The following is a 17,290-nucleotide window of genomic DNA, read 5'->3' on the forward strand; positions in this document are numbered from 1 at the left end:
AAAAAGTTGAGAGGGCTACGACAAAAACTGGATGCAGTTCGTGTACAAAACTGACAATCTCTCTCGAAGTAGGAGGGTTTCGAAGGAGAGCTCATCTCTTACAAAGGGATTTCATTTTTTGAACTTATTTGAACTCCATACTTTTTGTGTGTTCAAAATGCACCATTCAAAGGCACATCACAAAATTTCAACAATTTCTGACTTCAATTGGTATATTTCATGCATTTACTTATTTTGTTGAGCTAGTTGACCCTGAAATTGAAAAGCACTACAAATGAACTCTGAAAATGTTGTAAGTTGGCATGCTATCATCATTTCACCCACATAGCATGTGTTAAAAAGTTGAGAGGGCTACGACAAAAACTGGATGCAGTTCTTGTACAAAACTGACAATCTCTCTCGAAGTAGCAGGGTTTCGAACGAGAATTCATCTCTTACAAAGTGATTTCATTTTTCTTAACTTATTTGAAAACCATACTTTTTGTGTGTGCAAAATGCACCATTCAGAGGCACATCACAAAATTTCAACAATTTCTGACTTCAATTGGTATATTTCGTGCATTTACTTATTTTTTTGAGCTAGTTGACCCTGAAATTGAAAAGCACTACAAATGAACTCTGAAAATGTTGAAAGTTGGCATGCTATCATCATTTCACCCACATAGCATGTGTTAAAAAGTTGAGAGGGCTACTACAAAAACTGGATGCAGTTCGTGTACAGAACTGACAATCTCTCTCGAAGTAGCAGGGTTTCGAACGAGAACTCATCTCTTACAAAGGGATTTCATTTTTTTGAACTTATTTGAACTCCATACTTTTTGTGTGTTCAAAATGCACCATTCAACGGCACATCACAAAATTTCAACAATTTCTGACTTCATTTGGTATTCTTAGTGCATTTACTTTTTTTTTTGAGCTAGTTGACCCTGAAGTTGAAAAGCACTAGAAATGAACTCTGAAAATGTTGAAAGTTGGCATGCTATCATCATTTCACCCACATAGCATGTGTTAGAAAGTTGAGAGGGCTACAACAAAAACTGGATGCAGTTCGTGTACAAAACTGACAATCTCTCTCGGAGTAGCAGGGTTTCGAACGAGAACTCATCTCTTACAAAGGGATTTCATTTTTTTGAACTTATTTGAACTCCATACTTTTTGTGTGTTCAAAATGCACCATTAAAAGGCACATTACAAATTTTCAACAATTTTTTACTTCAATTGGTATATTTCGTGCATTCACTTATTTTTTTAGCTAGTTGACCCTGAAATTGAAAAGCACTACAAATGAACTCTGAAAATGTTGAAAGTTGGCATGCTATCACCATTTCACCCGCATAGCATGCGTTAAGAAGTTGAGAGGGATACGACAAAAACTGGATGCAGTTCGTGTACAAAACGGACAATCTCTATCGAAGTAGCAGGGTTTCGAACGAGAACTCATCTCTTACAAAGGGATTTCATTTTTTTGAACTTATTTGAACTCCATACTTTTTGTGTGTGCAAAATGCACCATTCAGAGGCACATCACAAAATTTCAACAATTTCTGACTTCAATTGGTATATTTCGTGCATTTACTTATTTTTTTGAGCTAGTTGACCCTGAAATTGAAAAGCACTACAAATGAACTCTGAAAATGTTGAAAGTTGGCATGCTATCATCATTTCACCCACATAGCATGTGTTAAAAAGTTGAGAGGGCTACGACAAAAACTGGATGCAGTTCGTGTACAAAACTGACAATCTCTCTCGAAGTAGGAGGGTTTCGAAGGAGAGCTCATCTCTTACAAACGGATTTCATTTTTTGAACTTATTTGAACTCCATACTTTTTGTGTGTTCAAAATGCACCATTCAAAGGCACATCACAAAATTTCAACAATTTCTGACTTCAATTGGTATATTTCATGCATTTACTTATTTTTTTGAGCTAGTTGACCTTGAAATTGAAAAGCACTACAAATGAACTCTGAAAATGTTGTAAGTTGGCATGCTATCATCATTTCACCCACATAGCATGTGTTAAAAAGTTGAGAGGGCTACGACAAAAACTGGATGCAGTTCGTGTACAAAACTGACAATCTCTCTCGAAGTAGGAGGGTTTCGAACGAGAATTCATCTCTTACAAAGGGATTTCATTTTTCTTAACTTATTTGAACTCCATACTTTTTGTGTGTGCAAAATGCACCATTCAGAGGCACATCACAAAATTTCAACAATTTCTGACTTCAATTGGTATATTTCGTGCATTTACTTATTTTTTTGAGCTAGTTGACCCTGAAATTGAAAAGCACTACAAATGAACTCTGAAAATGTTGAAAGTTGGCATGCTATCATCATTTCACCCACATAGCATGTGTTAAAAAGTTGAGAGGGCTACTACAAAAACTGGATGCAGTTCGTGTACAGAGCTGACAATCTCTCTCGAAATAGCAGGGTTTCGAACGAGAACTCATCTCTTACAAAGGGATTTCATTTTTTTGAACTTATTTGAACTCCATACTTTTTGTGTGTTCAAAATGCACCATTAAAAGGCACATTATAAATTTTCAACAATTTGTGACTTCAATTGGTATATTTCGTGCATTCACTTATTTTTTTACTAGTTGACCCTGAAATTGAAAAGCACTACAAATGAACTTTGAAAATGTTGAAAGTTGGCATGCTATCACCATTTCACCCGCATAGCATGTGTTAAGAAGTTGAGAGGGCTACGACAAAAACTGGATGCAGTTCGTGTACAAAACGGACAATCTCTATCGAACTAGCAGGGTTTCGAACGAGAACTCATCTCTTACAAAGGGATTTCATTTTTTTGAACTTATTTGAACTCCATACTTTTTGTGTGTGCAAAATGCACCATTCAGAGGCACATCACAAAATTTCAACAATTTCTGACTTCAATTGGTATATTTCGTGCATTTACTTATTTTTTTGAGCTAGTTGACCCTGAAATTGAAAAGCACTACAAATGAACTCTGAAAATGTTGAAAGTTGGCATGCTATCATCATTTCACCCACATAGCATGTGTTAAAAAGTTGAGAGGGCTACGACAAAAACTGGATGCAGTTCGTGTACAAAACTGACAATCTCTCTCGAAGTAGGAGGGTTTCGAAGGAGAGCTCATCTCTTACAAAGGGATTTCATTTTTTGAACTTATTTGAACTCCATACTTTTTGTGTGTTCAAAATGCACCATTCAAAGGCACATCACAAAATTTCAACAATTTCTGACTTCAATTGGTATATTTCATGCATTTACTTATTTTTTTGAGCTAGTTGACCTTGAAATTGAAAAGCACTACAAATGAACTCTGAAAATGTTGTAAGTTGGCATGCTATCATCATTTCACCCACATAGCATGTGTTAAAAAGTTGAGAGGGCTACGACAAAAACTGGATGCAGTTCGTGTACAAAACTGACAATCTCTCTCGAAGTAGGAGGGTTTCGAACGAGAATTCATCTCTTACAAAGGGATTTCATTTTTCTTAACTTATTTGAACTCCATACTTTTTGTGTGTGCAAAATGCACCATTCAGAGGCACATCACAAAATTTCAACAATTTCTGACTTCAATTGGTATATTTCGTGCATTTACTTATTTTTTTGAGCTAGTTGACCCTGAAATTGAAAAGCACTACAAATGAACTCTGAAAATGTTGAAAGTTGGCATGCTATCATCATTTCACCCACATAGCATGTGTTAAAAAGTTGAGAGGGCTACTACAAAAACTGGATGCAGTTCGTGTACAGAGCTGACAATCTCTCTCGAAATAGCAGGGTTTCGAACGAGAACTCATCTCTTACAAAGGGATTTCATTTTTTTGAACTTATTTGAACTCCATACTTTTTGTGTGTTCAAAATGCACCATTAAAAGGCACATTATAAATTTTCAACAATTTGTGACTTCAATTGGTATATTTCGTGCATTCACTTATTTTTTTACTAGTTGACCCTGAAATTGAAAAGCACTACAAATGAACTTTGAAAATGTTGAAAGTTGGCATGCTATCACCATTTCACCCGCATAGCATGTGTTAAGAAGTTGAGAGGGCTACGACAAAAACTGGATGCAGTTCGTGTACAAAACGGACAATCTCTATCGAACTAGCAGGGTTTCGAACGAGAACTCATCTCTTACAAAGGGATTTCATTTTTTTGAACTTATTTGAACTCCATACTTTTTGTGTGTGCAAAATGCACCATTCAGAGGCACATCACAAAATTTCAACAATTTCTGACTTCAATTGGTATATTTCGTGCATTTACTTATTTTTTTGAGCTAGTTGACCCTGAAATTGAAAAGCACTACAAATGAACTCTGAAAATGTTGAAAGTTGGCATGCTATCATCATTTCACCCACATAGCATGTGTTAAAAAGTTGAGAGGGCTACGACAAAAACTGGATGCAGTTCGTGTACAAAACTGACAATCTCTCTCGAAGTAGGAGGGTTTCGAAGGAGAGCTCATCTCTTACAAAGGGATTTCATTTTTTGAACTTATTTGAACTCCATACTTTTTGTGTGTTCAAAATGCACCATTCAAAGGCACATCACAAAATTTCAACAATTTCTGACTTCAATTGGTATATTTCATGCATTTACTTATTTTTTTGAGCTAGTTGACCCTGAAATTGAAAAGCACTACAAATGAACTCTGAAAATGTTGTAAGTTGGCATGCTATCATCATTTCACCCACATAGCATGTGTTAAAAAGTTGAGAGGGCTACGACAAAAACTGGATGCAGTTCTTGTACAAAACTGACAATCTCTCTCGAAGTAGCAGGGTTTCGAACGAGAATTCATCTCTTACAAAGTGATTTCATTTTTCTTAACTTATTTGAAAACCATACTTTTTGTGTGTGCAAAATGCACCATTCAGAGGCACATCACAAAATTTCAACAATTTCTGACTTCAATTGGTATATTTCGTGCATTTACTTATTTTTTTGAGCTAGTTGACCCTGAAATTGAAAAGCACTACAAATGAACTCTGAAAATGTTGAAAGTTGGCATGCTATCATCATTTCACCCACATAGCATGTGTTAAAAAGTTGAGAGGGCTACTACAAAAGCTGGATGCAGTTCGTGTACAGAGCTGACAATCTCTCTCGAAATAGCAGGGTTTCGAACGAGAACTCATCTCTTACAAAGGGATTTCATTTTTTTGAACTTATTTGAACTCCATACTTTTTGTGTGTTCAAAATGCACCATTAAAAGGCACATTATAAATTTTCAACAATTTGTGACTTCAATTGGTATATTTCGTGCATTCACTTATTTTTTTACTAGTTGACCCTGAAATTGAAAAGCACTACAAATGAACTTTGAAAATGTTGAAAGTTGGCATGCTATCACCATTTCACCCGCATAGCATGTGTTAAGAAGTTGAGAGGGCTACGACAAAAACTGGATGCAGTTCGTGTACAAAACGGACAATCTCTATCGAACTAGCAGGGTTTCGAACGAGAACTCATCTCTTACAAAGGGATTTCATTTTTTTGAACTTATTTGAACTCCATACTTTTTGTGTGTGCAAAATGCACCATTCAGAGGCACATCACAAAATTTCAACAATTTCTGACTTCAATTGGTATATTTCGTGCATTTACTTATTTTTTTGAGCTAGTTGACCCTGAAATTGAAAAGCACTACAAATGAACTCTGAAAATGTTGAAAGTTGGCATGCTATCATCATTTCACCCACATAGCATGTGTTAAAAAGTTGAGAGGGCTACGACAAAAACTGGATGCAGTTCGTGTACAAAACTGACAATCTCTCTCGAAGTAGGAGGGTTTCGAAGGAGAGCTCATCTCTTACAAAGGGATTTCATTTTTTGAACTTATTTGAACTCCATACTTTTTGTGTGTTCAAAATGCACCATTCAAAGGCACATCACAAAATTTCAACAATTTCTGACTTCAATTGGTATATTTCATGCATTTACTTATTTTTTTGAGCTAGTTGACCCTGAAATTGAAAAGCACTACAAATGAACTCTGAAAATATTGTAAGTTGGCATGCTATCATCATTTCACCCACATAGCATGTGTTAAAAAGTTGAGAGGGCTACGACAAAAACTGGATGCAGTTCTTGTACAAAACTGACAATCTCTCTCGAAGTAGCAGGGTTTCGAACGAGAATTCATCTCTTACAAAGTGATTTCATTTTTCTTAACTTATTTGAAAACCATACTTTTTGTGTGTGCAAAATGCACCATTCAGAGGCACATCACAAAATTTCAACAATTTCTGACTTCAATTGGTATATTTCGTGCATTTACTTATTTTTTTGAGCTAGTTGACCCTGAAATTGAAAAGCACTACAAATGAACTCTGAAAATGTTGAAAGTTGGCATGCTATCATCATTTCACCCACATAGCATGTGTTAAAAAGTTGAGAGGGCTACTACAAAAACTGGATGCAGTTCGTGTACAGAACTGACAATCTCTCTCGAAGTAGCAGGGTTTCGAACGAGAACTCATCTCTTACAAAGGGATTTCATTTTTTTGAACTTATTTGAACTCCATACTTTTTGTGTGTTCAAAATGCACCATTCAACGGCATATCACAAAATTTCAACAATTTCTGACTTCATTTGGTATTCTTAGTGCATTTACTTTTTTTTTTGAGCTAGTTGACCCTGAAGTTGAAAAGCACTAGAAATGAACTCTGAAAATGTTGAAAGTTGGCATGCTATCATCATTTCACCCACATAGCATGTGTTAGAAAGTTGAGAGGGCTACGACAAAAACTGGATGCAGTTCGTGTACAAAACTGACAATCTCTCTCGGAGTAGCAGGGTTTCGAACGAGAACTCATCTCTTACAAAGGGATTTCATTTTTTTGAACTTATTTGAACTCCATACTTTTTGTGTGTTAAAAATGCACCATTAAAAGGCACATTACAAATTTTCAACAATTTGTTACTTCAATTGGTATATTTCGTGCATTCACTTATTTTTTTAGCTAGTTGACCCTGAAATTGAAAAGCACTACAAATGAACTCTGAAAATGTTGAAAGTTGGCATTCTATCACCATTTCACCCGCATAGCATGCGTTAAGAAGTTGAGAGGGATACGACAAAAACTGGATGCAGTTCGTGTACAAAACGGACAATCTCTATCGAAGTAGCAGGGTTTCGAACGAGAACTCATCTCTTACAAAGGGATTTCATTTTTTTGAACTTATTTGAACTCCATACTTTTTGTGTGTGCAAAATGCACCATTCAGAGGCACATCACAAAATTTCAACAATTTCTGACTTCAATTGGTATATTTCGTGCATTTACTTATTTTTTTGAGCTAGTTGACCCTGAAATTGAAAAGCACTACAAATGAACTCTGAAAATGTTGAAAGTTGGCATGCTATCATCATTTCACCCACATAGCATGTGTTAAAAAGTTGAGAGGGCTACGACAAAAACTGGATGCAGTTCGTGTACAAAACTGACAATCTCTCTCGAAGTAGGAGGGTTTCGAAGGAGAGCTCATCTCTTACAAAGGGATTTCATTTTTTGAACTTATTTGAACTCCATACTTTTTGTGTGTTCAAAATGCACCATTCAAAGGCACATCACAAAATTTCAACAATTTCTGACTTCAATTGGTATATTTCATGCATTTACTTATTTTTTTGAGCTAGTTGACCCTGAAATTGAAAAGCACTACAAATGAACTCTGAAAATATTGTAAGTTGGCATGCTATCATCATTTCACCCACATAGCATGTGTTAAAAAGTTGAGAGGGCTACGACAAAAACTGGATGCAGTTCTTGTACAAAACTGACAATCTCTCTCGAAGTAGCAGGGTTTCGAACGAGAATTCATCTCTTACAAAGTGATTTCATTTTTCTTAACTTATTTGAAAACCATACTTTTTGTGTGTGCAAAATGCACCATTCAGAGGCACATCACAAAATTTCAACAATTTCTGACTTCAATTGGTATATTTCGTGCATTTACTTATTTTTTTGAGCTAGTTGACCCTGAAATTGAAAAGCACTACAAATGAACTCTGAAAATGTTGAAAGTTGGCATGCTATCATCATTTCACCCACATAGCATGTGTTAAAAAGTTGAGAGGGCTACTACAAAAACTGGATGCAGTTCGTGTACAGAACTGACAATCTCTCTCGAAGTAGCAGGGTTTCGAACGAGAACTCATCTCTTACAAAGGGATTTCATTTTTTTGAACTTATTTGAACTCCATACTTTTTGTGTGTTCAAAATGCACCATTCAACGGCATATCACAAAATTTCAACAATTTCTGACTTCATTTGGTATTCTTAGTGCATTTACTTTTTTTTTTGAGCTAGTTGACCCTGAAGTTGAAAAGCACTAGAAATGAACTCTGAAAATGTTGAAAGTTGGCATGCTATCATCATTTCACCCACATAGCATGTGTTAGAAAGTTGAGAGGGCTACGACAAAAACTGGATGCAGTTCGTGTACAAAACTGACAATCTCTCTCGGAGTAGCAGGGTTTCGAACGAGAACTCATCTCTTACAAAGGGATTTCATTTTTTTGAACTTATTTGAACTCCATACTTTTTGTGTGTTAAAAATGCACCATTAAAAGGCACATTACAAATTTTCAACAATTTGTTACTTCAATTGGTATATTTCGTGCATTCACTTATTTTTTTAGCTAGTTGACCCTGAAATTGAAAAGCACTACAAATGAACTCTGAAAATGTTGAAAGTTGGCATTCTATCACCATTTCACCCGCATAGCATGCGTTAAGAAGTTGAGAGGGATACGACAAAAACTGGATGCAGTTCGTGTACAAAACGGACAATCTCTATCGAAGTAGCAGGGTTTCGAACGAGAACTCATCTCTTACAAAGGGATTTCATTTTTTTGAACTTATTTGAACTCCATACTTTTTGTGTGTGCAAAATGCACCATTCAGAGGCACATCACAAAATTTCAACAATTTCTGACTTCAATTGGTATATTTCGTGCATTTACTTATTTTTTTGAGCTAGTTGACCCTGAAATTGAAAAGCACTACAAATGAACTCTGAAAATGTTGAAAGTTGGCATGCTATCATCATTTCACCCACATAGCATGTGTTAAAAAGTTGAGAGGGCTACGACAAAAACTGGATGCAGTTCGTGTACAAAACTGACAATCTCTCTCGAAGTAGGAGGGTTTCGAAGGAGAGCTCATCTCTTACAAAGGGATTTCATTTTTTGAACTTATTTGAACTCCATACTTTTTGTGTGTTCAAAATGCACCATTCAAAGGCACATCACAAAATTTCAACAATTTCTGACTTCAATTGGTATATTTCATGCATTTACTTATTTTTTTGAGCTAGTTGACCTTGAAATTGAAAAGCACTACAAATGAACTCTGAAAATGTTGTAAGTTGGCATGCTATCATCATTTCACCTACATAGCATGTGTTAAAAAGTTGAGAGGGCTACGACAAAAACTGGATGCAGTTCGTGTACAAAACTGACAATCTCTCTCGAAGTAGGAGGGTTTCGAACGAGAATTCATCTCTTACAAAGGGATTTCATTTTTCTTAACTTATTTGAACTCCATACTTTTTGTGTGTGCAAAATGCACCATTCAGAGGCACATCACAAAATTTCAACAATTTCTGACTTCAATTGGTATATTTCGTGCATTTACTTATTTTTTTGAGCTAGTTGACCCTGAAATTGAAAAGCACTACAAATGAACTCTGAAAATGTTGAAAGTTGGCATGCTATCATCATTTCACCCACATAGCATGTGTTAAAAAGTTGAGAGGGCTACTACAAAAACTGGATGCAGTTCGTGTACAGAGCTGACAATCTCTCTCGAAATAGCAGGGTTTCGAACGAGAACTCATCTCTTACAAAGGGATTTCATTTTTTTGAACTTATTTGAACTCCATACTTTTTGTGTGTTCAAAATGCACCATTAAAAGGCACATTATAAATTTTCAACAATTTGTGACTTCAATTGGTATATTTCGTGCATTCACTTATTTTTTTACTAGTTGACCCTGAAATTGAAAAGCACTACAAATGAACTTTGAAAATGTTGAAAGTTGGCATGCTATCAACATTTCACCCGCATAGCATGTGTTAAGAAGTTGAGAGGGCTACGACAAAAACTGGATGCAGTTCGTGTACAAAACGGACAATCTCTATCGAACTAGCAGGGTTTCGAACGAGAACTCATCTCTTACAAAGGGATTTCATTTTTTTGAACTTATTTGAACTCCATACTTTTTGTGTGTGCAAAATGCACCATTCAGAGGCACATCACAAAATTTCAACAATTTCTGACTTCAATTGGTATATTTCGTGCATTTACTTATTTTTTTGAGCTAGTTGACCCTGAAATTGAAAAGCACTACAAATGAACTCTGAAAATGTTGAAAGTTGGCATGCTATCATCATTTCACCCACATAGCATGTGTTAAAAAGTTGAGAGGGCTACGACAAAAACTGGATGCAGTTCGTGTACAAAACTGACAATCTCTCTCGAAGTAGGAGGGTTTCGAAGGAGAGCTCATCTCTTACAAAGGGATTTCATTTTGTGAACTTATTTGAACTCCATACTTTTTGTGTGTTCAAAATGCACCATTCAAAGGCACATCACAAAATTTCAACAATTTCTGACTTCAATTGGTATATTTCATGCATTTACTTATTTTTTTGAGCTAGTTGACCTTGAAATTGAAAAGCACTACAAATGAACTCTGAAAATGTTGTAAGTTGGCATGCTATCATCATTTCACCTACATAGCATGTGTTAAAAAGTTGAGAGGGCTACGACAAAAACTGGATGCAGTTCGTGTACAAAACTGACAATCTCTCTCGAAGTAGGAGGGTTTCGAACGAGAATTCATCTCTTACAAAGGGATTTCATTTTTCTTAACTTATTTGAACTCCATACTTTTTGTGTGTGCAAAATGCACCATTCAGAGGCACATCACAAAATTTCAACAATTTCTGACTTCAATTGGTATATTTCGTGCATTTACTTATTTTTTTGAGCTAGTTGACCCTGAAATTGAAAAGCACTACAAATGAACTCTGAAAATGTTGAAAGTTGGCATGCTATCATCATTTCACCCACATAGCATGTGTTAAAAAGTTGAGAGGGCTACTACAAAAACTGGATGCAGTTCGTGTACAGAGCTGACAATCTCTCTCGAAATAGCAGGGTTTCGAACGAGAACTCATCTCTTACAAAGGGATTTCATTTTTTTGAACTTATTTGAACTCCATACTTTTTGTGTGTTCAAAATGCACCATTAAAAGGCACATTATAAATTTTCAACAATTTGTGACTTCAATTGGTATATTTCGTGCATTCACTTATTTTTTTACTAGTTGACCCTGAAATTGAAAAGCACTACAAATGAACTTTGAAAATGTTGAAAGTTGGCATGCTATCAACATTTCACCCGCATAGCATGTGTTAAGAAGTTGAGAGGGCTACGACAAAAACTGGATGCAGTTCGTGTACAAAACGGACAATCTCTATCGAACTAGCAGGGTTTCGAACGAGAACTCATCTCTTACAAAGGGATTTCATTTTTTTGAACTTATTTGAACTCCATACTTTTTGTGTGTGCAAAATGCACCATTCAGAGGCACATCACAAAATTTCAACAATTTCTGACTTCAATTGGTATATTTCGTGCATTTACTTATTTTTTTGAGCTAGTTGACCCTGAAATTGAAAAGCACTACAAATGAACTCTGAAAATGTTGAAAGTTGGCATGCTATCATCATTTCACCCACATAGCATGTGTTAAAAAGTTGAGAGGGCTACGACAAAAACTGGATGCAGTTCGTGTACAAAACTGACAATCTCTCTCGAAGTAGGAGGGTTTCGAAGGAGAGCTCATCTCTTACAAAGGGATTTCATTTTGTGAACTTATTTGAACTCCATACTTTTTGTGTGTTCAAAATGCACCATTCAAAGGCACATCACAAAATTTCAACAATTTCTGACTTCAATTGGTATATTTCATGCATTTACTTATTTTTTTGAGCTAGTTGACCCTGAAATTGAAAAGCACTACAAATGAACTCTGAAAATGTTGTAAGTTGGCATGCTATCATCATTTCACCCACATAGCATGTGTTAAAAAGTTGAGAGGGCTACGACAAAAACTGGATGCAGTTCTTGTACAAAACTGACAATCTCTCTCGAAGTAGCAGGGTTTCGAACGAGAATTCATCTCTTACAAAGTGATTTCATTTTTCTTAACTTATTTGAAAACCATACTTTTTGTGTGTGCAAAATGCACCATTCAGAGGCACATCACAAAATTTCAACAATTTCTGACTTCAATTGGTATATTTCGTGCATTTACTTATTTTTTTGAGCTAGTTGACCCTGAAATTGAAAAGCACTACAAATGAACTCTGAAAATGTTGAAAGTTGGCATGCTATCATCATTTCACCCACATAGCATGTGTTAAAAAGTTGAGAGGGCTACTACAAAAACTGGATGCAGTTCGTGTACAGAACTGACAATCTCTCTCGAAGTAGCAAGGTTTCGAACGAGAACTCATCTCTTACAAAGGGATTTCATTTTTTTGAACTTATTTGACCTCCATACTTTTTGTGTGTTCAAAATGCACCATTCAACGGCATATCACAAAATTTCAACAATTTCTGACTTCATTTGGTATTCTTAGTGCATTTACTTTTATTTTTGAGCTAGTTGACCCTGAAGTTGAAAAGCACTAGAAATGAACTCTGAAAATGTTGAAAGTTGGCATGCTATCATCATTTCACCCACATAGCATGTGTTAGAAAGTTGAGAGGGCTACGACAAAAACTGGATGCAGTTCGTGTACAAAACTGACAATCTCTCTCGGAGTAGCAGGGTTTCGAACGAGAACTCATCTCTTACAAAGGGATTTCATTTTTTTGAACTTATTTGAACTCCATACTTTTTGTGTGTTAAAAATGCACCATTAAAAGGCACATTACAAATTTTCAACAATTTGTTACTTCAATTGGTATATTTCGTGCATTCACTTATTTTTTTAGCTAGTTGACCCTGAAATTGAAAAGCACTACAAATGAACTCTGAAAATGTTGAAAGTTGGCATTCTATCACCATTTCACCCGCATAGCATGCGTTAAGAAGTTGAGAGGGATACGACAAAAACTGGATGCAGTTCGTGTACAAAACGGACAATCTCTATCGAAGTAGCAGGGTTTCGAACGAGAACTCATCTCTTACAAAGGGATTTCATTTTTTTGAACTTATTTGAACTCCATACTTTTTGTGTGTGCAAAATGCACCATTCAGAGGCACATCACAAAATTTCAACAATTTCTGACTTCAATTGGTATATTTCGTGCATTTACTTATTTTTTTGAGCTAGTTGACCCTGAAATTGAAAAGCACTACAAATGAACTCTGAAAATGTTGAAAGTTGGCATGCTATCATCATTTCACCCACATAGCATGTGTTAAAAAGTTGAGAGGGCTACGACAAAAACTGGATGCAGTTCGTGTACAAAACTGACAATCTCTCTCGAAGTAGGAGGGTTTCGAAGGAGAGCTCATCTCTTACAAAGGGATTTCATTTTTTGAACTTATTTGAACTCCATACTTTTTGTGTGTTCAAAATGCACCATTCAAAGGCACATCACAAAATTTCAACAATTTCTGACTTCAATTGGTATATTTCATGCATTTACTTATTTTTTTGAGCTAGTTGACCTTGAAATTGAAAAGCACTACAAATGAACTCTGAAAATGTTGTAAGTTGGCATGCTATCATCATTTCACCCACATAGCATGTGTTAAAAAGTTGAGAGGGCTACGACAAAAACTGGATGCAGTTCGTGTACAAAACTGACAATCTCTCTCGAAGTAGCAGGGTTTCGAACGAGAATTCATCTCTTACAAAGGGATTTCATTTTTCTTAACTTATTTGAACTCCATACTTTTTGTGTGTGCAAAATGCACCATTCAGAGGCACATCACAAAATTTCAACAATTTCTGACTTCAATTGGTATATTTCGTGCATTTACTTATTTTTTTGAGCTAGTTGACCCTGAAATTGAAAAGCACTACAAATGAACTCTGAAAATGTTGAAAGTTGGCATGCTATCATCATTTCACCCACATAGCATGTGTTAAAAAGTTGAGAGGGCTACTACAAAAACTGGATGCAGTTCGTGTACAGAGCTGACAATCTCTCTCGAAATAGCAGGGTTTCGAACGAGAACTCATCTCTTACAAAGGGATTTCATTTTTTTGAACTTATTTGAACTCCATACTTTTTGTGTGTTCAAAATACACCATTCAAAGGCACATGACAAAATTTCAACAATTTCTGACTTCATTTGGTATTCTTAGTGCATTTACTTATTTTTTTTGATCTAGTTGACCCTGAAATTGGAAAGCACTACAAATTAATTCTGAAAATGTTGAAAGTTGGCATGCTATCATCATTTCACCCACATAGCGTGTGTTAAAAAGTTGGGAGGGCTACGACAAAAACTGGATGCAGTTCGTGTACAAAACTGACAATCTCTCTCGAAGTAGCAGGTTTTCGAACGAGAACTCATCTCTTATAATGGGATTTCATTTTTTTGAACTTATTTGAACTCCATAATTTTTGTGTGTTCAAAATGCACCATTCAAAGGCACATCACAAAATGGACAATCTCTCTCGAAGTAGAAGCGACCCCCACAATAAGAGACGACATTCTTCTTCTCTCATATATGGTGGACACTAGCTCACGTGATTTTTCAACCGTCGATGATGGTCGCTACTCCTATTTCCCCTAGTGCATAACAAATATCTAGCACATGGAGAAGAAGGAGAAGCAAGCCCCACAACAAAAGTGGTTCCGCCGCACGCCACGTGGTTCCGCTGCACGCCACGTGGAACTAATGATCTTTCATTTTTAAATGATTGTTTTAATCAAAAACATATCTGTTACAAAAGGGATTTCATTTTTTGAACTTATTTGAACTGAAGACTTTTTGTACATATATGTGGTAGAAATGCATGATACCATGAAGTTAGCAAGGGCTAAACCATTCAAAAGTAGCAAATGAAGTTAGAAAGGGCTAAACCATTCAAATTTGGAAACTATAATGGCACAAACAGAAACTAGACATATATAAATTGGTCCAAGAAGTACATGATACTAGTCCAAACAGTACATAATAATAGCTACCATAGATATATATACAAGTGTTCGATGTTAAAAACACTTCTCGTCTGAATCATCTGAATCAGAATGTCCACGTTCCTCGAGGTGACGCTGGCCATAGTTGACGACTCGAATCTTGCGGTACAACTCGTATGAAACATATGCATCTTTTGCTGCATACTCAATGTTGATATCATCAAGTGGAGCCTTCTCCCAAAGTCTGTGCTGAGACTTTGGGAAACTGGTCTTTATATCACCATATGACTCGTCGATCAAGGCAACTACCATATGAGCCATCGAAGTCCTGTCATGTCGAAGCCTGAATATCGTTTGGAGATCAACGAGGCAACTAGCTGGTATCTCAATACCGAAGCTGTGCCTCATCTTCAGCTTGTCGTTCCTTATGTCAATGGAAGCAAAAGTGATGCCGCTGCGAAGGAACTCCATGAGTTCTGGACAATGCTTGTCACTCCTGCAACAGAAACAAATTAAAATGGAACAAATGTTACATACTGCTACAATAAGGAAACATGTTTCACTACAACTAAAGAGAAACTTATCTTTAGGATTCAAATAGAACATATGCAATGGAACCTAGAGAGATCACTATAGCTATCCAATGGAACCTAGAGAGATCACTAGCTATATGCAATTTTCATGACTATGACATATCATATTGTTATCCAATGGAACCTAGAGAGATCACTAGCTATATTCAATTTTCATAACCTTGGATCAAAGAACACCGCATAAAATTGTATCACTACAACTATGATTTCAATGGAACATATTGAACCAATCAGATTTTTCAGATTATGGAACACTATTCCAATCAGATTGTGTTTCCTTCAACTAATCAAAATTGTTTCACTACAACTATTTGAAGGGAACCAACTATGATTCCAATGGAACATATTAAATACTAGTTGATTCTAATACAATTTTTCAGATTATGGAACGCTACTCCAATGAGATTGTGCTCCCCTTCAACTAATGAAAATTGTTTCACTACAACTATTTGAAGGGAACCAACTATGATTCCGATGGAACATATTAAACACTAGTTGATTCTAATACGATTTTTCAGATTATGGAACACTATTCCAATTAAATTGTGCTCCCCTTCAACTAATCAAAATTGTTTCACTACAACTATTTGAAGGGAACCAACTATGATTGAAACAAATAAACTTACAATGTCATTATCTTGGATCAAAGAAAGCCTCAAAACTTACCTCGCCCATTGGAAGATCAAGACATGGCGTTGGAAGCATAGCTGGATGATGGCAACACCGCGTTGATCGGCCGTGTACTCCAGATCAAGCCCCAAGAACTTCTCATGATCCGCTGCGTGGTCAAACCATTTTTCCTTCAACTGTTGAAGAAAAAACGGCACCTCGTTGCTCAGGTTCGTGTACACAACATCGAGCATCGTCGTGCCATGTGCGAGCACCTTACGAAATCTAGTTGGCATGGTGGAAGAAGAGAAGGGAAGAAGAAGAACAGAGGAGAAGAACAGAGAGGGCGACGCGAGAGAGAAGAAGAACAGAGAAATGGCGACTGTACGCTTCGGTTCATGCTTTTCATCGCCCGAAACGACGCGGGATGCAAACCGTTTGGGCCTTTAGTCCCGGGTTGAGCCACCAACCGGGACTAAAGAGGTATACCAAACGGTTCCCACCACTACGGCAGGCCACGTGTTAGGCCTTTAGTCCCGGGTTGAGCCACCAACCGGGACAAAAGAGGTATACCAACGGCCGCCACCACTACGGCAGGCCACGTGTTAGTCCTTTAGTCCCGGGTTGAGCCACCAACCGGGACGAAAGGGGGATACGAACGGTTGCCACCACCACTGCCCGCCGCGTAGCCCTTTAGTCCCGATTTGGGACACGAACCGGGACTAAAGGCTCCTTACGGGCCGGGACTAAAGCCTCGAGGGAGGCATTGAGAATTGGGGCGACGTGGCCGGGCCTTTAGTCCCGGCCCAGAGGCAGGCCGGGACTAAATGGTCCAGGCCAAAGGCCCGTTTTCCACTAGTGCGTGTTAATTTTGCTACAACTAGTATCGTTTTTTGTTCCAACCGTTTATTAAAAAAGTTGCATACACGTTCATCAGAGTTGCAACCCGAGTTCA

Source organism: Hordeum vulgare, chromosome 3H (assembly GCF_904849725.1).
Source record: "Hordeum vulgare subsp. vulgare chromosome 3H, MorexV3_pseudomolecules_assembly, whole genome shotgun sequence".
Classification (NCBI taxonomy): Eukaryota; Viridiplantae; Streptophyta; class Magnoliopsida; order Poales; family Poaceae; genus Hordeum; species Hordeum vulgare.